Source organism: Dasypus novemcinctus, chromosome 24 (assembly GCF_030445035.2).
Source record: "Dasypus novemcinctus isolate mDasNov1 chromosome 24, mDasNov1.1.hap2, whole genome shotgun sequence".
NCBI classification, from domain to species: domain Eukaryota; kingdom Metazoa; phylum Chordata; class Mammalia; order Cingulata; family Dasypodidae; genus Dasypus; species Dasypus novemcinctus.
In genome coordinates, this window is record NC_080696.1 from 28326320 (window position 1) to 28351784 (window position 25465).

General features: G+C 42.6%; 1 long non-coding RNA gene across 1 annotated transcript in view; it reads left to right on the forward strand.

Annotated features, from left to right (window-relative positions):
* The window catches only part of LOC131275755 (uncharacterized), an 81073-nt gene extending 58054 nt beyond the window's left edge, over positions 1-23019 (forward strand). Inside the window, exon 4 of the long non-coding RNA XR_009183171.2 lies at positions 22943-23019. This is a non-coding gene — a long non-coding RNA (uncharacterized lncRNA). The remainder of the gene's footprint in view (positions 1-22942) is intronic.
* Positions 23020-25465: the final 2446 nt, after the last annotated feature.

Consider the following 25465-nt stretch of genomic DNA (forward strand, 5'->3'; position numbering starts at 1 on the left):
GTTTTTTATCAAGAAAGGGTGCTGTATTTTGTCAAATGCTTTTTCTGCATCTATACATATAATCGTGTGATTTTTTTCCTTCAATCTGTTTATATGGTGTATTACGTTGATTGATTTTCTTATGTTGAACCATCCTTGCATACCTGGGATGAATCCCACTTGGTCGTGGTGTATAATTCATTTAATGTGTTGTTGAATATGATTAGCAAGTATTTTGTTAAGTATTTTTGCGTCTAGGTTCATTAGAGAAATTGGTCTGTAATTTTCCTTTCTTGTGGTGTCTTTGTTTGGCTTTGGTACTAGGATAATGTTGGCATCATAGAAGGAGTTCAGCAATGTTCTTTCTGTTTCAATTTTTTGGAATAGTTTCAGCAGGATTGGTGCTAGTTCTTTCCGGAATGTTTTGTAAAATTCACCTGTGAAGCTGTCTGGCCCTGGGCTCTTCTTAGTTGGGAGATTTTTAAGAACTGATTCTATCTCTTTGCTTGTGATTGGTTTGTTAAGGTCATCAATTTCTTCTTTTGTCAATATGGGCTGCTTATGTGTTTCTAGGAATTTGTCTGTTTCCTCTAAATTGTCATTTTTGTTGGAATATAGTTTTTCAAAGTATCGTCTTATGATAGCCTTTATTTCTGTGGGGTCAGTGGTGATATTGCCTCTCTCATTTCTTATTTTGTGTATTTGCATCTTCTCTCTTTTTTTCTTTGTTAGTCTCGCTAAAGGTTTGTCAATTTTGTTGATCTTCTCAAAAAACCAGCTCTTGGTCTTGTTTATCTTTTCAAGTGCTTTCTTATTTTCTATTTCATTTAGTTCTGCTCTTATCTTTGTTATTTCCTTCCTTCTTCTTCCTGTTGGGTTACTTTGTTGTTGTTTTTCTAATTCCTTCAAATGTGCATTTAGTTCTCCATTTTCCCTCTTCTTTTTTGATATATGAATTTATGGCTATAAAGTTCCCTCTCAGTACTGCTTTTGCTGCATCCCATAAATTTTGGTATGTTGTGTTATCATTATCATTTGATTCAAGGTAGTCATTGATTTCTTTTGAGATTTCCTCTTTGACCCACTGTTTTTCTAAGAGTGTGCTGTTTAATTTCCAAATCGTGGTGTGAAATCTGGGCTTCTGTCCCTTGCAAATTTCCAGCTTGACTCCACTGTGGTCAGAGATATTCTTTTGTATGATTTCAATCTTTCTGAATTCATTCAGCCTTTCTTTGTGGCCTATCATATGGTCTATCTTGGAGAATGATCCATGTGCGCTTGAGAAAAATGTATATCCTGCTGTGTTTGGGTGTAATGATCTATATATGTCTATTAGATCCAGCTCCTCTAATATACTGTTCAAATGTTTTGTTTCTTTAGTGATTCTCTTTTGAGATGTTCTGTCCAGAGTTGATAGTGGTGTATTAAAATCCCCCACTATAATTGTACATGCATCTATTGTTTCACTTAGTTTTTCCAGCGTTTGCCTCATGTATTTAGAGGCACCCTTGTTAGGAGCATAAATATTTATGATTGTTCGATCGTCTTGACAGATTTTCCCTTTCACTAAAATGTAGTATCCTTCTTTGTCTCTCACAATTGTTTCACATTTAAAGTCTATTTTGTCTGATATTAATATAGCTACTCCTGCCTTTTTTTGGTTATTGTTTGCTTGTATGATTGTTTTCCAGCCATTCAGTTTCAATCTCCATGCGTCTCTGGGTCTAAGATGTGTCTCTTGTAGACAGCATATGGATGGGTCATATTTCCTCACCCAGTGTCCCAGTCTGAATCTTTTGATAGGTGAGTTTAATCCATTGACGTTCAGTGTTATTACTTTCCAGGAATTATTTGTATTAGCCATATTTTGATTGGATTTGTGTTTGTCATATTTTGTTTGTATTTTTTTCCCTTCTCTTTTTGTCTTTTTGTTGTTGTTGTTGCTCTTATTCTCTCCTCCAACATTGCCTGTCCTGTTTTTTCCTTTCTTCCTGCAGAACTCCCTTTAGAATTTCTTGAAGGGGAGGTTTCTTGTTGGTATACTCTTTCAGTTTCTGTTTGTCTGCGAATATTTTGAACTCTCCATCATGTTTGAATGCTAGTTTAGCTGGATAGAGTATTCTTGGTTGGAAATTTTTTTCCTTTAGTACCTTGACTATATCATACCACTGCCTTCTTGCCTCCATGGTTTCAGATGAGAAATCAGCACTTAATCTAATGTAGCTTCCCTTGTATGTGATGGCTTTCTTTTCTCTTGCTGCTTTTAGGATTTTCTCTTTGTCTTGAGCATTGGATAACTTGACAAGTATATATCTTGGGGTGGGCCTGTTGGGATTTATGACTAGTGGAGTGCACTGTGCTTCTTGGATATGTACATCTGTCTCTTTCAGTAGATTTGGGAAGTTTTCAGCCATTGTTTCCTGAAACACTCCTTCTGACCCCTTTCCCTTCCCTTCTCCTTCTGGAATGCCTATAATACGTATGTTTGAGCATTTTGCATTGTCATTCAGGTCCCTAAGTCGTAGCTGGAGTTTTTCTATCTTTTTATCGACCCCTTCTACTATCTGTTTGATTTCTGATGTACTGTCTTCCACATCACTAATTCTCTGCTCTGCCTCTTCTAGTCTGCTGATATTTGCTGCAAGTGTATTTTTGATTTCTTGAACTGTGGTGTTCATTCCCATCAAATCTGTTATCTTTTTGCATATGTCTGCAATTTCCCCTCCAAGTGATGTCTTCATGTTGTTAACCTCTTTCATTACCTCATCAAATTTGTCGGTGATAACTGTTCTGAGATCTTTCATTGCTTGTTCAAAGTTCTGCTCCCCTTCCTGATTTTTAGTTTGTTGATTGGATTCAGCCATATTTTCCTGATTGCTGGTTCGGTTTGTAGATTTTTGTTGCTTTCTGGTCATTATTTAATCTTGACGGATTTAATCAGTTCCTTAGCTTCTTTGTTTCCTCTTGGAGATTAATTAGCTGTTGTTTTTGCATAAGTGTTATATCTTCTCTTTGTCAGTTTGTTCTTCTTATTCTAATTTCTTGTTGTTGGTTAAGTTCACTTTAAAGGAAAGTATTAGTGCCGGGGAAAGGCAATTGTGTAAGCAAGGGAAAAGTGTGAAGTAGTATTGGTGATATATGTTAACAAAGCAAGAATATGAGATCTGGGAGGGTGGAGGTTAGATTCATGTAAATTGTGTAGAGTTATAGCAGTAGGTAGAGTACCTATTATGAGGTAGATGATTGAATATGGGAGGAATATGGTATGAGCTAAAAGCTATTGTTTTCGTGAGAGAGGGAAAATGAAAAGAAAGGTAAGAGTTTCAAGAGTGGATAACAGACAGAAAACAAAACAAAGGTATTAGAAATTAAGACTTAGACACTTTGTGGATTAAAGAAAGGGAGGTGGGGGGTGGAATATAGGAGAGACAGTATATGATGGCAGATATCAAGATGTAGGGGAAAGAGGATAGTGTAGGTAGCCTAAATCAGTTCACACAGAAATGAGGCAGTGGAGGATGAGAAAACCCCAGCAAATGTGAGGTGTTTCCTGCTGCACCTATTGTATAATTGAGTTAAAATAAAATAAGTAGAAGATGAGGGAAACGAGGGAGAGAGAAAACAGAAAAAGTAAAAAAGTGAAAAAATAAAAAAGGGGAGGAAGAGAAGAAAGGAAGAAAGGAAAAGGGGGTGGGCAAAGGGTGGGGAACAGGTAGGGGAAAGGAACAAAAACAGATATACACGAACCACAATTAAAACACCAACTACACAACAACAACCATAAAAAAAACCCTAAATAACTGAATAAAAAAAAGACATTGGGGGATACGTTGTGAGAAAAGACTAGGGGATAATGCAATGTTAGCAATCAGGACATTAAAAAAAGTAAAAAATAAGACTGCGGCGGCTTGCTCGGTCGGTAGAGGTGGGGTCTGGCTGCGGACGAGAGGTCGGTCCAGCTCTGGACGAGGGGTAGGTCCCGCTTGGGACGAGGGGTCGGTCCGGCAGCAGACGAGGGATCGGTCTCACAAGGGGTTGCGCGGTTCGGCTGACGGGGTCGCCCGGCGAAGCCGGCGACGAAGGGGTCGCCCGGCAAAGCCGGCAACAAAGGGGTCGCCCGGCGAAGCCGGCAATGAAGGGGTCGCCCGGAGAAGCAGGCGATGAACTGGGGATAAGGGAGGCCAGGCCCTTGTCGGGGGCTCTCAGGACTGGAGGGTGCACGGCAGAAGAACTACCGTGGAGACAAGGTAAACACGCAAGTCCACTTTATTGAGGGAGAGGCAACAGTTTTATAGGGGCTGGGGAAGGCTGATTGGTCGAAGCCATGCCCTGTTCTGATTGGTTGCCGGCGAAAGGTCAGTGGGCGGTACTGGACAGGGGAGGGGTGGTGGTTAGGGATTGGCTGTCGCTGTTGCTGGGGGAAGGGGCAGGGTTTAGGGATTGGTGGCTGCTGTTGCTGGGGTGGAGGGCAGACTTGAGTTTCCCGCCCACGCCTGGCTGTTGCTGCTTTCGGGGGAAGGGAAAAGGGCAGACTGGATTTTTCCACCCACGCCTGGCTGTTGCTGCTGTCGGGGTGGGGAAAAGGGCAGACTGGAATTTTCCACCCTGCGCCTGCGCAGGGAGAAAGAAGAAGAAGGGTGCCGCACCACAGGCATCGTGTGGCACCATCCGGGAGGAGGGGCAGCCGCGGAAGCATGGCTGCCGAGAAGGGGAGACCTGAGGGCACTCTGCGCCCATGCTGAGCTCCCTTCAGGGGTGGCGGTGAGTCCAACCAGCCACCCTATTATGGGGGCAGCGGCTTGGCCTGCCACGGCTGCTCCCCCGCCAGGCCAGCAAACCACTCTTCAGCCTGAGGGGTGACCGCATAAGACAAAATGAAAATAAAAACAAAACAAAATGAAATGATAAAGAGAAAACGCCAGCGTTGAAGGCTATGGCATTCAAGGACCTCAGATGGACCTCAGGGCATGATGGATTCAGGGGTGGAAATTCTGAGATATTAAAGACTCAAGAGGTGTGATTCTCTGGGGTATGGGCCACCAGAGTTTAGGCGATTCAGATCTGGCAACCTCCAGTCTGGTCAACAGGAAGCCTAGGAGCCCCATAGTGTAACACAGCCCTCAGGGATCCCCATAGCTGGGCCCCAGCCCTATGGGGGAAGTCAGATCCACAAACTCTATATTATGTCTGAACCCTGCAATTCACTTACTTAGTACGGCTCATTAATGTGGGTATATCGTCACTTCAGCTTTTGGACAGCTCCTGCCCTGTGCTTCCACAACACTGCCACTTGAGGGCGCATTTACACCGCAGCCACTTTACTGGCACAGATCTGAAGCCCAGCCCATGATGCCAAGAACAGATTCCAAAACCAGAATTCCCAAGCTTCGCAAAATATTCCCTAATCGGCTTCCAGACGTGTCCCCCTCCCTCGCCGCACCCTGAAACAACTTCCCAATTATGTCCCTTTATTGCCTACAGCCTAATTCAGTTGCAGATCGGCAGCCGGCCTTGTGGGGGTGGGGCTTCAGGCGGAAGTGTTATTATTTGTGTCTGCAATGAAAAATTTCCCCCGCTTCACAACAAAACACCATCTATCTCCCCAAATCGATCCGCAAAGGTGTCCCGTCGCATCAACCCACCAACAGCCTGCCCAGGACTCGCGAACTCCCCAGCACCACAGAGCCACCAAAAAGCTGAGCCGCTGCATGGCACCACGGTTCCACCCACCCCCAAGAGGGAGGAACCCGTGTGTGGGTCTCACCTCTGGGCAATAGAGCCCAAATTATATCTTATAGACCAATCCTCTCCATTACCTTTCCACCAAATCGATGTCCAGACACTTCCTGCCCTGCAAAAATCCTGAAAAAGCCCCACCTCAGAGAACCTCCAGCCACGCCCAGCCATGTCTTCCCAGGAGAGATCACAAGGCAAGTTCACTCAGCGACCATCTTGCTTCTTCCTTCTCACACCCTTTAATATTTCCTGAAAATCTTGTCTCTTGCTTAGAAATTCTCTCAGTTTCTGTTTATCTGTGAATATTCTACTCTTACCCTAATATTTTTGAAATATTTATTTATTTTATTTCTCTCCCTTTCCCTCCCACCCTAGTTGTCTGTTCTGTCTATTTGCTGCATGTTCTTCTTTGTCAGCTTTTTTTGTTGTCAGTGGCATGTTGTCAGTGGCTATTTCTTTTTGTTGCATAATCTTGCTGCATCAACTCTCTGTGTGGGCAGTGCCATTACTGGGCAGGCTGAACTTTCTTTCACACTGGGTGGCTCTCCTTATGGGGTGCACTCCTTGCATGTGGGGCTCCCCTACACAGGGAACACCCCTGCATGGCATGACACTCCTTGCACACATCAGCATTGCACATGGGCCAGCTCCACTTGGGTCAAGGAGGCCCAGGGTTTGAACTACAGACCTCCCATGTGGTAGATGGATGCCCTATCCACTGAGCCAAGCCCACTTCCTTCACCCTCATTTTTGAAAGACAGTCTTGCTGAATATAAGATTCTTGGCTGAAAGTTTGTCTCTTGTAATATTTTAAATATATCAGACCACTGTCTTATTACCTCCATGGCTTCTGGTGAGAAATCAGCATGTAATCATATTGGATATCCCTTATGTTATGCATTGCTTTTCTCTTTGTCTTTGGCATCTGACATTCTGATTAGAATGTGTCTCAGAGTTGGTTTATTAAGATTTTTTTTTGATGGGAGTTCATTGTGCTTCTTGGACATGGATATCTATGTCCTTCATAGGGTTGGGAAATTTTTAAACATTTTTTCTTCAAATATTCCTTCTGCCCCTTTTCCCTTCTCTTCTCCTCTTGGACATCCATGATATGTATATTTGCATGTCTTTTGCTACATTTAGTTCCTTGATTCCTTGTTCAATTTTTTTTCCATTCTTCATCTGTTCTTTTGTATGTTCACTTTCAGAGACCAGTCCTTTCTTCTGCCTCCTCAAATATGCTATTATATGATTCCAATGTTTTTAAAATTTCATTTATTGATTTCCATTCCCATAAAACCTGCAATTTTTCCATGTATTCTTTCAAATTCATCTTTGTACTCATGCAATGTTTTCTCAGTAACCTTAATCTCTTTAGCCATCTCATTGACTTTATTAAGGAGGTTTGGACTTCTATGACTAGTTGTCTCAACTCTTGGAGGCTTATCTTGTTCCTTTAACTGGGCCATATCTTCCTGTTTCTTGGTATGGATTATAATTTTTTTGTTGTTGTCTTGGCATCTGGCTTACTAGGGTATTTATTCTGGTGCGGTCACCCCTCGGGCTGAAGTGTGCTTTGCTGGTCTGGCGGGGGAGCGGCCGCAGCAGGCCAAACCACTGCCCCCATAATAGGGTGGCTGGTCGGACTTACCGCCACCCCTGAAGGAAGCTCGGCATGGGCGCAGAGTGCCCTCGGGTCTCCCCTTCTCGGCAGCCATGCTTCCGCGGCCACCCCTCCTCCTGGATGGCGCCACACGATGCCTGTGGGGCGGCACCCTTCTTCTTTCTCCCTGCGCAGGCGCAGGGTGGAAAATTCCAGTCTGCCCTTTTCCCCTCCCCCGACAGCAGCAACAGCCAGGCGTGGGCGGAAAAATCCAGTCTGCCCTTTTCCCCTCCCCCGACAGCAGCAACAGCCAGGCGTGGGCAGAAAAATCCAGTCTGCCCTTTTCCCTTCCCCCGACAGCAGCAACAGCCAGGCGTGGGTGGAAAAATCCAGTCTGCCCTCCACCCCAGCAACAGCAGCCACCACTCCCTAAACCCTGCCCCTTCCCCCAGCAACAGCGACAACCAATCCCTAACCACCACCCCTCCCCCATCCAGTACCACCCACTGACCTTTCGCTGGCAACCAATCAGAACAGGGCGTGGCTTCGACCAATCAGCCTTCCCCAGCCCCTATAAAACTGTTGCCTCTCCCTCAATAAAGTGGACTTGCATGTTTACCTTGTCTCCGCGGTAGTTCTTCTGCCGTGCGCCCTCCAGTCCTGAGAGCCCCCGACAAGGGCCTGGCCTCCCTTGTCCCCAGTTCGTCGCCGGCTTCTCCGGGCGACCCCTTCATCGCCGGCTTCTCCGGGCGACCCCTTCGTCGCTGGCTTCGCCGGGCGACCCCGTCAGCCAAACCGCACAACCCCTTGTGAGACCGATCCCTCGTCTGCTGCTGGACTGACCCCTCGTCCCAGGTGGGACCGACCCTTCGTCCCAAGCGGGACCGACCCCTCGTCCAGAGCTGGACCGACCCCTCGTCCGCAGCCAGACCCCACCTCTACCGACCGAGCAAGCCGCCGCAATTCTGGTGCAGTTTTTCTCTTAAGTTTAGGGCTTCCTGCTCTTTCTCCCTTTCTGTTTGTGCAGTAGGAGCCAAGCATATAGTTGGTGCAATAAGCTGTGAAGGCTTAAGCTGCCCTCCTTACCAAGGGACTGATGAGGTTTCTCCCAACTTTCTCCATTGCCAGGGGTAGGGACAGAATCAGAGCTGTGTGGAATAATTCAAGTCATGCAGGCCTAGACTGTAGTTACCCAGAGAGACTGATGAAGCTTTACAGCCCTTTCTACCCTGCCTGGGGCAGGGATGGAACTGCAGGTGTGGACAGCAGCCCATGCAGTGTGGGTCCAAGATGACTGCAGTTGCCCTAGTAGACTTCTATTTATTCAGTCTGTGTCAGCCAAAGGTACCTGCAATTACCTGGATAGGCTGGTACAGGGCTTGCCAGTGTCCTCCCTGCTGGAGGTGGGGTTGAAGCCTATGAGAAGGCTGCAGGCTGATCTGGATGAAAGAAACTGGTCCTTATGGTCACAGTGATTTTCAGTCAGGCTGGCTTCCCCTCATGCTGGGGGCATAGTCAAAATGGTGGCTACCAGCCTCTTTCTGACTTGGACAGGTTCATACTTTAGCTGTTCTTAGGGTTAGACTTTAACAAGCTGAATTTACTAATCAGTAGTTGAAATCAGTGGCTAACAATCTCTTCCTTCCCTGTTTTTGGGAAAATGGAACTTCCAATTCCAGCCATAGAATAGCTCTTGAGGTGGCTTGTGCTGCCATAGTAAGATATTCACTGGCCTCTGTTGCTTGGCTGGTAATTTCCTAGAAAGCCTAACACAGGTCCCCCAGCTTCCTCCCTGCTGGAGGTGCGGCTGAGGCCTAGGCTATAGCTGCAATCTGATCTGGATGGGAAGATGCCTGTCCCTATCAGCACTGGGATTTTCAGTCTGCCCCACTTCCCCTCATGCCAGGTGCAGAGTTAAGATGGTGACTGCCAGCCTTTTTCTGACGACAGTATCAAACTTTAGCTGTTCTTAGGATTATACTTTAGCCCACCAAATTTACTCATCAGTAGCTGAAGTTGGTGCCCAACCATCTCTTCCTCCCCATTTTTGGGAAGTGGACCTTTCAATTCCAGTTGTGGAACAGCTTGTGCCTCCAATGGAGGATGGGCACTGGCCTCCATGGTGTGACTTGCTCTACTTACAAGCCTTCTCTGTAGATGGGCAGTCTCCTCCTTCTATTCCTTCAGGGATGTTGCAGGATGCTCTTCTGGCCTCCTGGAGCCCCCAGACAGGTGCTTCAGCTAGCTCCAGAGAGCTCTGCATATTTACTAACTTCCCTGTAGCTGGAGCTGACTCTAGGAGCTTCTTACTCCACTGCCATCTTGCTGGTTGTCCAGTCCTATGCTTTTTTTAAGACAAATTGACCAGGAATACTTCATATCTTAGACATATGCATTTCACTGCTTACAGAGCAGAGGTGAGTTTTCTTCCCCTGTTCACTCTGGTCCTAGGGCCTTGATGCCAGGCCCACACTCTTTAGATGAAGCTGTGATTTGTCTAAACCTTAATTAGAAGCAAAAAAAAAAAATCAGCTTCAAAACACTAAATGTATCACATGTGTTTAATGGTGTACTAGTGATGATATAGCCTGTTCCACAGTCAGAGTCCCCCTCCCTGGACCTACTGTCTTGGGCCTCCACCTGTCTCCCTCCCTCCCCAGGGCCTCTTCTCCCCAGGCTCCCTGTCTACCAATCCCTTCCCCAGGCCACTTTTACCCTGGGCACCCCATCTATCCTTTCCCTGGATCCACTATATCTGGACTCCCAGACCTTAAAGTCAAATCACATTTTTTAAAAAAGGTTTTATTTATTTTTTTATTTTTCCTCCCCCCACCTCAGATCACATTTTTAATATTTATGTGTCAGGCTTCATACTCAGGCTTCATTTATTTTGCTGCTTTCCCTACCCCATTAGCTGGGACATCAGAAACTTTAAAGAGTTAAACCTGGCTTCATCTGTCTCCAATTGTACAAGTCAATGGCTTCTCTATACTTGATTTACAGAGCAGAGATATATTATGCAAAAGGAAAAAAAACAGGTTTTATTTATAAGACATCTCATAGACTGACAAGGAAAATGGGAAGGGCAGGAGGCACCTATGGGCAGCTGTGGGCTCAGCCGGCTCCATGTCTGGAGGGGTCAGGTCATCACCTCCTGTCCTGCCCAAGTAATCTAATCTGGCTACTGTGACCCTACCAGATGATAGCCCAAACCCCCAACTTCAGGAACAAAACTGTAGGGAATGCAGAGGAAATGGAAACTTTTATCTTTGGGACTCCAACTGGCTCTAGGAGTGAAGAGAACAGGGGTTGGTTTGTATAACACATTTAAATTGGTCAATCACAGATTCAGCCTGAAGGAAAGTGGACAAGACTCCTTTTTTTAATTTTTTAATTTATTTTATTTCTTTCTCTCCCCACCTCGATGTCTGCTTTCTGTGTCCATTCGCTGTGTGTTCTGTGTCTGCTTGTATTCTCATTAGGCAGCTCCAGAAACCAATTCTGGGACCTCCCAGAGTGTGAGAGAGGTGACTATTCTCTTGTGCCACCTCAGCTCCCTGATCTGCAGTGTCTCTTATTGTCTCTCCTCTGTGTCTTTTTGTTGTGTCATCTTGCTGCACCAGCTCTCCACATGTGCCAGCTTGCCTCATAGGCCAGCTTGCTTTCACCAGGGGACCCTGGGCATCAAATCCTGGACCTCCTATATGGTGGATGGGAGCCCAATTGCTTGAGCCATATCCACTTCCCAAGGCTGCTTCTTGAGGTTCCGCTCCCTCAGGCCAGCTTTTGCCTCTTAGACCCTGAGATGGTGGAGCCCCACCTGGAGAGAATTGAATGAGCTGGGGGCCCACAGTTCTGTCTCATGCAAAGCCCTGCCTTGTGATGACTGAACCCTGAAAGCAAGGCTGTTCCTGGTGGGTTGGTGGGAATAAAGGGATGAATGTGCATGTAAATCCAATATGGGTTTGAGAGGTGCTGGGCCCTCCACGGGAAGGGGCCCTGCCATGGCAGGTCCCTGGGTGTTGGGTAGCTTGTAGGGGCATTAGTGCCTCCAAACACAAGGTTCCTCTTAGGGGTGCTGGCTCCCATGATGGCAGTAGGGGTGCTCTGGCTCCAGGGCCCTAGGGCTTCAGGCTTAAGCTTATTCCACAGCAATTTGTAGTGTGGGACCCCCCTCCATTCTGCTTTTATACTGAGTGCTTGAATGTTGGAGCACAGATCTGTGACCTCCACTTGGTTCCCAAAGCTCCTATGTACTGCTTAAACCCCGACTGGAGTGGTGCTGCCAAATGTTGAGATTCACTGCCTCACGTTGGCCTTGAAATTGGTTACAGCACAGGGCGCGTTGGTGATGTATGCAAAATCAGATGCATTGGCTGTGCCAGAGGAGAATACAGTAGGGGTGGACCCATAGGCCAGCTGGAGCCTGGCTTGGGTGCCCAAGGTGGAACTTGTGGGTATCAACCCCCCAAAGCTAACTGGTGCTGCCCAGGGGTGGCTGGCCTTGAGGAGAGGTTGAGGTGGGAGCTGCCAGATTTGCAGACTGGAAAGAATGGTCAGAGCTTATGGCTCCATGAGGCTGCCCACCAGGGACTCCAAATAGGGACTGGGGGGGGGGTGACTCTAGGGTTAAAGGGGTCTTTACACTTTGGGGTGGGGTTGCAGAACCGTAGTGTGGGCAGGCTGGGGGTTTCTGGCTGAGGCAGTGCTGCCACTTGGGGTGTCTGAAGGGCCTGGTCAGATGGGAAGAAGGTGGCACTGGAGCCAGCTGGAGGCCCACAGAGCAGTAGGGGGGAGGGATGTCGTATTCATCAGGGTGATCCCAAGGTTGGAAGATGGCAGGAAACCAAGCCTGCAGATATGCTGGTTGTGAGTGGTTGTGGATTTTTTCCCCCATTTTTCTTCATTTATTGAAGTATATCACTCATACATAAAATATATAGGCAATAAGTTTATTGTAATTTTTGTGAACTTACAAAGCAAACATACATAACATCATACAGGGGTCTCATACCTCATCTTACCACAATCAATTCAGTTCCTTTGGTCTATGTGTCTGTTTTTATGCGAGTACCATTGCTGTTTTTAACCACTGTAGCTAGGTAATATGGTTTAAAGTCCAGAAGTGAGAGTCCTCTGACTTTGCTTTTCTTTTTTAAGATGTTTCTGGCTATTCAGGACCCCTTCCTTACCCTTCCAAATAAATTTCCATTCATTTTTAAAATGCTGGTGGAATTTTTATAAGGAATGCATTCAATCTGTATATCATTTTGAGTAGAATTGACATCTTAGTAACATTTAGTCTTCCAATCTGAGCATGGAATGTTCTTCCAAAGATTTTGGTCTTATTTATTTCTTTTAACAATGAGTTGTGGTTTTCTGAATACAAGTGCTTTACAACATGGGTTAAGTTTATTCATAAATATTGAGCTTTTATCTGTCATATTTTACTTTCACCACTCTTTTTACACTTTCAGCTACTTTTACTAATATAATCTTCATTTTTAGACTCTCTTCCAAACTTTCCTTCCTGTTTTTTCTTTTCAGGCTGTAACACACCCTTCAATATTTCCTGCAAAGCTAGTCTTTTGGTTATAAACTCTCTCCATTTCTTTTAATCTGTGAATATTCTAAACTCACAATTTTTAAAGACAATCTTGCAGGATATAAGGTTCTTTTCTGGCAGTTTTTTCCTTGCAGTATCTTAAATATATAATAACTCTCTCTTCTTGCCTCCATGGTTTCTGATGAGAAATTGGCATTTAATCTTATTGGGTATCACTTATATGTTATGCATTGCTTTTCTTTTGCTGCTTTCAGAATTCTTTCTTTGTCTTTGACATTTGACATTCTGATTAGTATGTGTCTCAGTTGCTATTCAGATTTATCCAGATGGGAGTTTGTTGTGCTTCTTAGATGTGCATATCCATGTCCTTCAATAGGGTTGATTAATTTTCTACCAGTATTTCTTCAAATATCCCTTCTGCCCTTTTACTCTTCTCTTTCTGGTCTACCCATGACACATATGTTTGCATGTCTCTTGCTATCATTTATTTCTCTGAGACCTTGTTCAATTTTTCCCATTTTTTTTTTCATCTGTTCTTTTGTATGTTTGCTTTCAAAGGCCATTTCTTCAAGCTGACCAATCTTTATGCCTCCTCATCTGTTATTTTATGGTTCATGTGTATTTTTAATTTCATTTATTGTGCCTTTCATTCCCATAAGATCTGCTAGTTTTCTATGTATGCTTTCAAATTCTTCTTTGTGTTCATGCAGTGTCTTCTTAATATCCTTAATCTCTTTAGGCAGCTCATTGAATTAGTTAAGGAGATTTGTTGGAACATCTCTGATTAGTTGTTTCAACGTTGTCCTTTATATCATCTGGAGGCTTATCTTGTTCCTTCAACTGGGCCATAGCTTCCTGTTTCTTGGCATGGATTGCAGTTTTTTGTTGGTGTCTTGGCATCTGGCTTACTAAAAGTATTTATTCTGGGTGCAGTTTTCTAGTTTAGTGCTTCTTGCCCTTACTCCCTTGCTTGTTGTGTAGTAGGAACCAAAGATGTAGTTGGTGCTTTAAGCTGTGAGGCTCAAGTTGCCCTCATTTCCCCAGGGACTGATGAAGCATGTCCCAACTTTCTCCTTTGCCAGGTGTATGGACAGAGCCACAGCTGTGTGTGATAATCCAAGTTTTGCAGGCCTTAATTGTAGTCACCCAGAGAGACTGATGATGTCTCAAGTCCTTTTCTCCCCTGCCTATGGAGGAGTGGAGCTACAGGTATGGGCAATAATCTATGCCATGCATGTCCAAAATGATTGTATTTGCCCCAGTAGAGTTCCCACTATTCAGTTTCCCCACTGAATGTACCTGCAGTTACCTGGAGACGGTGGTGAGGACCCACCTGCTTCTTTCCTGCTAGAGGTGGGGCTGAAGCCTTGGCTTGGCCTGCAGGCTGACTGAGTGAAAGAAGTTGGTCCCTACCAGCATGGTGATTTTCAGTCAGCCCAGCTTCATCTTTGCTGGGGGCAAAGTCAAAATGGCCTAATGGCCTCTTTCTGACTTGGATAGGTTAAAACTTTAGCTGTTCTTAGGATTGTACTTTAGGCGGCCAGATTTACTAATTAGTAGCTGAAATCAGTGGCCAACCATCTCTTCCTTCCCTGTTTTTGGGAAATAGAGCTTCCAGTTCCAGTCACAGAGGAGCTCCTGAGATGGCTTGCACCACCAGTGTAGTATGATTACTGGCATCCATGGTGTAGCCTGTATTTTTCCAGAGAGTCTGGCAAAAGTCCCCCCAACTTTCTCTGGAAGTGGGACTGGGTCTTGGGCTAGAGCTGCAATCCAATCTGGATGGAAAGAAGCTTGTCCCTACCAGCACTGGGTTTTTTAGTCCATTTGCCTCCCTCGTGCATGGGGTGGAGTTAAAATGGTGGATACCAGTCTCTTCTGACTTGGATATGTTTAAATTTTAGCCATTCTAAGGACTATACTTTAGCCTGCCAAATTTACTAATCAGTAGCTGAAGCTGGTGCCCAGTTGTATCTTCCTGCCCATTTTTGGGAAGTGGAGTTTCCTTTTCCAACTGCAGAATAATCCCGAAGTGGTTTGTTCCTCCAGTGGAGAATGGGCACTGGCCTCTAGGGTGTAGGGTACTTTACTTATGAATCTTCTCTGCAGATGGGCAGTCTCCATCACTTCAATCATTATTAAAGTATTTTAATTTTTTTCATAATAATAATAATAAAACAGACAAGAATGTTGAAAAATGAAAGAACCCAGATTGACTTTGTATTATTAAATTAAATTGAAATTGTTTCCTATCTACTTTTTGCTGGATTTTGATTGTATTTCATATTCAAAACCAAGCCACAGTCTCAGTTCTCAATAGGATTATCTATAATATAAACAGAACACACAAAGTTAAGTAAAAACAGTACCTTGTTGTATCATGTATTTACACATTGTCCTGGGAGAACAAAATGGAGAAAATATTTGCCTTGGGACAACACATGATCATCTCAATACGTGCAAAAGAGGGCATTTGACAAAATACAACATCATTTCCTGATAAAATCCTTCCAAAACATAGGAATAGCAGGAAACATTCTTAATACAATAAAATACATATATGAAAAATTGAAAGCTTTTCTGCTAAGATGAGGAATAAGAGAAGGGTGTCCACTCTGTCCACTGTCATTCAATATTGTGCTACAAGTTCTGGATAGAGCCATTAGGCAAGGGGGAAAAAAGGTACACAAATAGGAAAGGAAGATGTAAAACCACTATTCACTGATGATATAATCCTATAACTAGTATATTCAAAAAAATCTACAACTACACTCCTAGAACTAATAGACAATTTCACCAGAGTGGCTTGATACAAGGCTAATTTACAGAAATCAATAGTGTTTATATACATTATTAATGATAAATCTGAGGGGTAAGTCAGAAAATTTTCATTTACCATAGTTTCTAAAATAATCAAATACTTAGGAATAAATTAAAACAAGACCATAAATTACCTATATTCAGGAAAGTATAAAACATAGCTAAAAGAAAGAATGATGATATAAATAAATGGAGGAATATTCTGGATGCATAACTGGGAAGACTAAATATCATTAAGATGTCAATTCTATGCAAACTGAACTACAGTTTTAACACAATCCCAATAAAAATTCCAACAGTCATCTTTGTGGAATTGGAAAAGCCAATTTTTAAAAATGTCTAAAAGGACAAGGGCCAAAATAGCCAAAAATATCTTTAAAAAGAATAAAGATGGAAGATTCTCACTTCCAGGCTTTAAAAGATACTATCTTGGTACAGAGGTAATAACAGCTTGGTACTTGAATAAAGACAGATTGCCAAATGGAATCAAACCAAGTGCTCAAAACAAGACCTTCAAATCTATGGTTAAGTGATTTTTCACAGAGCTGTCAAAGCTACTCGGCCAGGTCAGTACAGCCTCTTCAACAAATGGTACTGGGAAAACTGGATATTCTTAGCATAAAGAAAGTGCCCCCTATCCCACACCTTATTAAAAAATGAACTCAAAATGGATCAAACAACTAAATATAAATGCAAGGACAATAAAACTCCTAGAACAAAAAAATTAGGTCAGCATCTTTAGTACCTTGTGGTACATGGTGGTTCCATGGAGATTACACCCAAAGCACAGGCAATAAAGAAAAAATAGGTAAATAGGACTTTCTCAAAATTGAACACTTTTGTGCTTAAAAAATTTTACTAAGACGGTGAAAAGGTAGCCAACTCAATGAGAAAATATCTTCAGAATCCACATATTTGACAAGGGTTTATTTCCACATTATATAAAGAGATCACACAACTTGACAAAATGGCAAGCAACCCAATTTTTAAAAAGCCAAAAGACTAGAAAATTTTCCAAAGAGGTAACACTAATGGCCAAAATGCATGTGAAAAGATGCTCAACCACCACACCAGGGAGCCAAGAGTGCCTACAACTGCATGCAGGAGAATTGCATCCATCATCCATGTGGAATCTAAGCCCCATCTCAATGTAGAGGTGGAGTGGACATAACCATCCCAGGGTCCACAGGATGGAGGAATAGAGTTAGAGTATGGATTAGAGTGGACTTACTGATATTCTATTCTGGAACTATTGTGATTAGTAATGAAAGAAAAGGTAGCATTAATGTGGAGAAAGTGGCCATGGTAGCTGCTGAGGGTAGGGAGAGGGAAGAAGAGATATGATGTGGGGGCATTTTCAGGATGTCCAGGAACAGTTCCTGGACATCATATGTCCTCCCATGGCCCACTGGGTAGACTGGGTGAGAGTGTAAACTACAATGTAACCACTATCCCTGTGGTGCAGCAGTGCTCCAAAATGTATTCACCAAATGCAATGAATGTGCCACAATGATGAAAGAAGTTGCTGATGTGGGAGGAGTGGGGTGGGGGGGGTGGAGGGTATATGGGGACCTCATATTTTTTTATGTAACATTAAAAAAATAAAAAAAAGAAAAATTGGGGTATCAAAAAATGAAAAAATGAAAAAGTTTTGTTTTTGACATTTTGCCTTTCATCACTGCTATAGGTATTGTCCAGTATGTACAGTGGCAAGGCAATTTCTTCCATTTCTTCCTCAGTGTCTAGATCCTTTCTTTTTTTTCCCTAATTATTAAGTTTGTCTTCACATAAGTTTTAGATCACAGTAATTCACATGTACAGTATATGGTACTCCCACATATCCAACATCATTTTGTGCCTTCCCCAGCAATGATCCTTTTATGTGTTCATATTATATTTGCTGCAGCTGATGTACAAATATTGAAACAATAGCTTTCAAACATGGTTCCATTTGAGTTTACATTATGCTTTGTATTTTTGACTATACAATTTTCTAAATTTTTAGTTATTTTGTTTTACATTATGGTTTGCATTTTAGCCTATAGACATTTATACATTTTTTGTGTAATTTAACATGTTCTGTATCCATAATTGAATGTTTTGTGGAACACTTTTATTGCCGCACAGTTACACTGATTCCGTCTATTCAACCCCTCTTTCCCCTCCCATCAGGGCCCACCACAATAATCAATCTTCATTACTTGAAGACCATATTCATAGATACTTGCAACAATGTTGAGGACTTGACATACTTGACTACCCGAACCCATTGGGAGCCACCAATTCTCTTGAAAGATACAATTCCCTTTGTTTCAGAACATCAATCCTGCCCAGGATGTGTGTATACCTTCACTCTCATTGTATGGGTCTCCACCCTATGATATAATGCACTATGACAAAATGAACACTCACACACTCCCTAGAAGCCTGCCCTGTGTCAGATGCCCCCCCTTAAGCATCTTAAACAGGTAACCTTCCATATTATATTTTCTAAAGAGTTTTTCTGCATTATAACTTTAACCACATACCTGACAATCTCCTATGTTCAAATGTTCCCCCCAATTTCTTGGGCCATCTGCCCCATCCTCCCATCCCTAGCCCCCCTCAAGCCCACAAAGTCCCACCCTAAGCCCCCATTTTATCCCTTCCCTGTATAAATACTTACCTCCAGCTTATCATAGATTTCTTTTACATCTCTAGTTAAATTTATTCCTAGGTATTTGATTTTATTTACTATTGGAAATGGTATTTGATTCCTGATTTCCTCCTCAGATTGATCATTATTGGTGTATAGAAATGCTACTGATTTTTGCGCATTGATCTTGTAAACTGTGGCTTTACTGAACTCATTTATAAGTTCTAGAAGCTTTCTTGTAGACTCCTCGGGGTTTTCTATGTATAGGATCACATTATCTGCAAATAGTGAAATTTTGACTTCTTTCTTTCCAATTTGGATGTGTTTTATGTCTGGTGATTGCGTCAGTGCTTGAACAAGTACTTCTAAGACTATGTTACACAGAATGGGTGATAATGGGCATCCTTGTCTTGTTCCTGATCTTAGAGGGAAAGATTTTAGGATTTCACCATTGCAAATGATGTTAGCTGTGGTTTGTTTTTTTTTAAGATTTATTTATTTATTTCTCTCCCCTCCCCCCACCACACTGGTTGTCTGTTCTCTGTGTCTATTTGCTGCATCTTCTTTGTCCACTTCTGTTGTTGTCAGCAGCATGGGAATCTGTGTTTCTTTTTGTTGCGCCATCTTGTTGTGTCAGTTCTTCATGTGTGCGGCACCATTCCTGGGCAGCCTGCGCTTTCTTTCATGCTGGGCAGCTCTCCTTATGGGGTGCACTCCTTGTGCATGGGGCTCCCCTACATGGGGGACATCCCTGCATGGCATGGCACTCCTTGTGTGCATCAACACTGCACATGGTCCAGCTCCACACAAATCAAGGAGGCCCAGGGTTTGAACCACGGACCTCCCATGTGGTAGATGCATGCCCTAACCACTGGGTCAAGTCTGCCACCCCCCTTCAATCTTTTATATGATATATTACATTAATTGAGTTTCTTATGTTGAACCATCCTTGCATACCAGGAATGAATCCCACTTGGTCATGTGTTGTTGAATACGATTAGCAAGTATTTTGTTGAGGATTTTCACGTCTACGTTCATTACAGAGATTGGTGTGTAATTTTCCTTTATTGTGGTGTCTTTGTTTGGCTTTGGTACCAGAGTAATCTTGGCATAATAGAATGAATTAGGCAATGTTCCTTCTATTTCAATTTTTTGGAAGATTTAAGAAAGATTGGTGTTAGTTCTTTCTGGAATGTTTGGTGGAATCACCTGTGAAGCTGTCTGGCCCAGGGCTCTTCTTATTTGGGAGGTTTTTAATGACTGATTCTATCTCTTTACTTGTGTTTGGTTTGGTGAGATCATCAATTTCCTCTTTTGTTAATGTAGACTGCTTATTGTTTCTAGGAATTTGTCCATTTCCTCTAAATTGTCCTTCTTGTTGGAATATAGTTTTCAACGTATCCTGTCATGATAGTCTTTATTTCTTTGGGGTCAGTGGTGATATCTCCTTTCTCCTTTCTTATTTTGTGTATTTGCATCTTCTCTCCTTTTTTCTTTGTTAGTCTAGCTAAGGGTTTGTCAATTTTATTGATCTTCTCAAAGAACCAGCTCTTGGTTTTATTTTTTCAAGTGCTTTCTTATTTTCTATTTCATTTAGTTCTGCTCTTATCTTTGTTATGTCTTTCTTTCTTCTTCCTTTGGAATTAGTTTGTTGGTTTTTTTTTTTACTAATTCCTCCAAGTGTGCAGTTAGTACTTCAATTTTAGCTCTTCTTTTTTGATGTATGAATTTATGACCATAAATTTCCCTCTCAGTACTGCTTTTGTTGCATCCCATAAGCTCGGGTATGTTGTGTTATCATTTTCAATAGTTTCAAGATAGTTACTAATTTCTTTTGGGATTTCCTCCTTGACCCACTGTTTTTATAAGGGTGTGTTGTTTAAGTTCCATTCTTGGTGCCAAATCTAGGTCCCTGGCCCTAGCAGATTTCCAGCTTCATTCCACTGTGGTCAGAGAAATTATTTTGTATGATGTCAGTCTTTCTGAATTCATTGAGACTTTTTCTGTGGCCTAGCATGTGGTCTATCTTGGAGAATGATCCATGTGCACTTGAGCAGAATGTATATCCTACTATATTTGGGTATAATGTTCCATATATGTCTGTTAGGTCCAGCTCCTCTAATATATTGTTCAAAAGTCTTTGCTTCTTTATTGATTCTCTTTTGAGATGTTCTGTCCAAAGTTGATAGTGGTGTATTAAAGTCCCCCACTATAATTGTAGAAGCATCTATTCCTTCACTTAGTTTGTCCAGTGTTTCCTCACATATTTCAAGTCTCCCTTGTTAGGAGCATAAATGTTTATGATTGTTCTTTCTTCTTGAAAGATTATCCCTTTCACTAATATGTTGTGTCCATCTTTGTCTCTCACTATTGTTTTGCATTTAAAGTCTATTTTGTCTGATATTAATATAGCTACTCCTGCCCTTTTTTGGCCATTGTTTGTAAGATTGTTTTTCAACCATTCACTTTCAACCTCCTTGAATCCCTTGGTCTGAGATGCGCTTCTTGTAGAGAGCATATAGATGGTTCATATTTCCTTATCCAATCTTCCAGTCTGAGTCTCTTGACAGGTGAGTTTAATTGATTGACATTCAGTGTTAATATTTTCAAGGAATTTCTTATGTTAGCCATATTTTCTTTGGATTTGTGTTTGTCATATTTTGTTTGATTTTATCTGTGTTTGTCTTTTTTGTTGCTCTTACACTCTGCTCCAACTCTGTCTTTCTTGTTTTTTTCTTTCTTCCTGCAGAACTCCCTTTAGTATTTCTTGAAGGGCAGGATTCTTGTTGGCATACTCTCTTAGTTTCTGTTTATCTGTAAATATTTTGAACTCACCATCATTTTTGAATGCTAACTTTGTTGGGTAGAGTATTCTCTTGGTTGGAAATTTTTTTCTTTTAGGACCTTGACTATGTCATACCACTGCCTTCTTGCTCCATGGTTTCAGATGAGAAATCAGTGCTTAATGTTATGGAGCCTCCTTTGTATGTGATGGCTCTCTTTTCTCTTGCTACTTTTAGTGTTTTCACTTTGTCTTGATTATTGGATAATTTGACAAGTGTATGTCTTGGGGTAAGCCTGATGAGATGTATGCTGTTTGGGGTGCATTGTGCTTCCTGAATAATGTACATCCATTTCCCTCAATAGGTTTGGGAAGTTTTCAGCCTTTATTTCCTCCATCACCCTTTCTGTCCCCTTTCCCTTCTCCTCCTTTCTAGGATACCTATAATGTGTATGTTTGTGTGTTTTGTATCATCATTCAATTTCCTCAGTCCCTGCTGGATTTTTTCTATCTTTTTATCCATCAGTTCTACTATCTCTTTGATTTCAGATGTACTGTCTTCCATATCACTAATTCTCTCCTCTGCCTCTTTGAGTCTTCTGTTATTTGCTGAGTGTATTTTTGATTTCTTGAATTGTGCTGTTCATCACCATCATATCCATTATCTTTTTGTGTATATTAATTTCTTCTGTATTCTCCCCAAGTGTTTTTTTTCATATTCTTAATCTCTTCCTTCCCTTCATTGAATTGGTCCCTAATATATGTTTCAAGAGCTTTAATTACTTGTTCTATGTTCTGCTTCTCTTCCTGCTTTTTACTGTGTTCATTGGATGGGTGCATGTTTTCCTGATTATTGGTTTGGTTTGTAGTTTTTTGATGCTGTCTGGTCATCATTTTATCTTGACAGGTTTAATCAGTTGCTTAGCTTCTTTGTGGAGGGGTTTAATTAGTTGTTTTTGTGTGTGTTAAGTCTTCTCTTTGTCACTTTGTTCTTCTTATTCTATTTCCTTGTTGTTGTCTAAGTTCACTTGAAGGAAAATATTAGGGCCAGAGAAAGCAAAAGGAGTAAGAAAAGAAAATGAATAATAGTAGTATTGATATACTACTATTGTATATAGTATTGATATACTACTATAGTAAGTATTAACAGAAGAAACATGTGAGATCTAGGAGAATGGATATTAGATTCATGTAAGCTCTGTAGAGTTATAACAGTAAGTAAAGCAGAGAATGTATAATGAGACAGAAACTGAATATGGGGAGGAATATATTGTGAATTAAAAGGCCACTGTGTTCAGGAGAGATGGAAAGAGAAAAGAAAGGACAATAATATAAAGAGTGAATATAAGACAGAAAACAGAACAAAGGTATTAGAAATAAAAAGTCAGAAAAATAGGGGGGCAAACAAAGAGAGGTGTAATGTAAGAGAAACAATAAATGATGGAGGATAGAAAGATGTAGGGGAAAGGGGATAGTGTAGGTGGCCAAAATCAATACACACAGAAAAGAGAAAGTTGAGGATGAAGAAATACAGCAAATGTGAAGTGCTCCCTGCAGCACCTAATATAAGAAGAATAAAAAAGAAGAGAAAGAAAGAAAAGGAAAAAAGGGACAAAAGGGAGGGGGAAGCAAGCAACAAGAAGAAAAAGAGAGAAAAAGAAAAACAGAAAAAAGGGCCTTCAGGGGATAAAGAGGAAGGAAAAAGAACCGAAACCATGAAAATATCAGACAAAGCTTCGAGCAAGGGAATCCTCTTTTCAGTTAAATAAAATGCTTAGGAATCTGACATTTGGCCTTTCCCCCTTCACACTTCTCTTCCAGGGCAGCAGGAAAGCTACCTGAGAGGTCTGGTAGGAGATTCGAGAGGGTTCTTGTTGAACCAGCTCCACACAGAAAACAACGACTTAATTTCCAGAGAGAGAGCACCCACACCTCACCAGGAACCCCAAGTATGCTATTGGAAGCTTGGAATGCACCTCCTTCAGTCCTTCTCCTTAAGGTGTGCTACAAGAGGGCTAGTTGATTTTCTGAGTCCACCTTCTCCCAGACCAAGTTTCCTATCCCAGGGTATTTAGGTGAATAGGCTTTCTCAGCAGATTCGCCACTCCTTTCTTCCCAGGCTCTCCCCAAGCTAGCCGGTATGCTCCTCCAAGTGGAAAAATAAAAAGAACATAAGTGGGGGGAATCACCAGAATATTGAACCCATATTAGCCAGGCCCCCCTGCTGCACCCCCCACCAAATCCCTCCCACCCACAGAATCAGTCCAAAACTGGAGGGCTAGGGCAATCCCAGACCTCCAGGAGTGCTGGACTAGGGAAAGGAAAATCTGGGACACTGCAAACCCAGGGTATGAAGGTCCGTGGAACACGGGCTATGGGGCCTCAGGGGACACTGACCTGGGGACCACACATCCAGGGACCATGGGGCCCAGGAATACTGCTGCACAACCGACAGTTCTCAGGGCATACCGCAGCTGCCAGCCCCAGAGGAAAGGGTCCCACCAGCCCACAGCTTCCAACCTCTGTACTTGTAACCCACAATTCTACCTTTAGCAAATGCCACCTCTGTCACTGTCTCTCCAAATCAACATCCACACACCCTCCACCCTGCAAGCCCCCAAGACAGCCCACTCTGGCAAGACCCCATCCCCACTTGGCCACCTCTTTGCAGGAGAGACTGTAAGGTGCACTCACTCAGACACCATCTTTTCCTGCCTCTCCTAGCTTGTTATTCTAACCTTCCCCTTCCCAATTTCCTTTCTGAGTCATGATCTGATGATTTTAGCACAAGTACCTGAGAAATACCAAGAAGCTTGTTGCCAAGGTAATTTATTTTTATATTTCATAAAACATCAACTTTCATGCTCAAACATGGTAACCCAAGTTGGGACACCACTTGGAACACAGCTAAGTGAAAAATCATGACATGAAAGTGGGCTGAGAACTGTGGTCAGGAGACTTGCAGCTGTGAGGAACAGAAAGAAAACCGCTGTGAACTTAGCACCACCAAACAGAATCTTCTGGGATCTTGTTACCCTGTGCAGGGGCATTTCCAGCAGAAGGCCCCTCCACCCCCAGTCCTGTGCCACAAGGAGATACAGGTCTCTGTGAGGAGGTGATTTATGTGAGTGCACAAGCAAGGAACTGGGGGATCTTCCCAAAACCTGTTCAAAGTGAGAATGGGAGCCAGGGTTTTTATAGGCAAAGGAGAGGGCTAGGGGAGAAGTAAAACAAGTAAAAAAACAAACATAGTGAGGACTAGATATTCCAGGGGCCTTGTGAGGAGGATACATGCAATTTCTCAGGCCTGTGGTCTCTCAAGCACATTCACCTTGTCCTTGGTTTCAGCACCAAATAAGTCAGAGTTTAGAAAGTGTTGTGCAGGTGCCTACATGCCAGTCTCCATGACTCCTTTCTCAGTGAGCACTCAAGGATATCAAGGTTTTTATCCTCTGAGGTAAGTTACAGATTTCCTGGGTCACAAGATACTCCTGACACCATTCTGTTTGGTTTTACTTTGAGGTTTTTATTCCAGTAAGCAAAACTGAGAAGGTTTGGTTAATATTCTTCAGGGAACCAGATGCAAAGTGTAAGCTTCTAAAATTAGACTAATTGAAAACTAGTTCAGTTATGTCTGGGAAGACCCAGAGCTGCTTAAGTGAAGAAATTTTTATGAAGTGTATATTCTAGCTATCAGTCTCACTTAAGGAATCAAGTAGCAGTAGATCCATTATAGGAGTGATCCTTCACAGCCTGCATGGTTTCCTCTAGGTCTCAGGCACGTCTCAATTTTCATTTCCACATTCTGGTGCGTTCCTTAATTCTGTGAGGCTGACCCTTCTCCTGACCCTACAATGCCTACTGAGCTTCATTCCTCACCTGCAGGGGGTTGTCTATATCCAGGGCACAGATGGAAATTTCCAAGATTACCTGATGATTGCCTTCCATCTACACATCCTATAGGAGCTTATATGCCTAATTCCTGTTAGGTCTCTATTTAGAAAAACTGTAATTCAGACAAAAACCACTTGCAGCCTTCTAGGAGATTTGGTTATGGTTTTGGGGTAGGCAACAGAGTAGGAAGGACACTACAAACATTTCATTCCATTTGCAAGTCTACAATAAATGAATTGTTTTTCAGAAAATATATGCTTCTGTGAACTACCATTCTTGTCTGGGTGATGACATCTTAGGGGGATCATTTGGCCCTTTGCCCAGAGACCTGAAGGTCACTGGAACACTGAGTCATGTTTAGGACTTGCTCATGGAGATGTTGCTGAAGATAAGAAGACACGGACTTGAGTGCAAGGGTCACTTGGTCCCCACAGAGGTCACATGATCCCC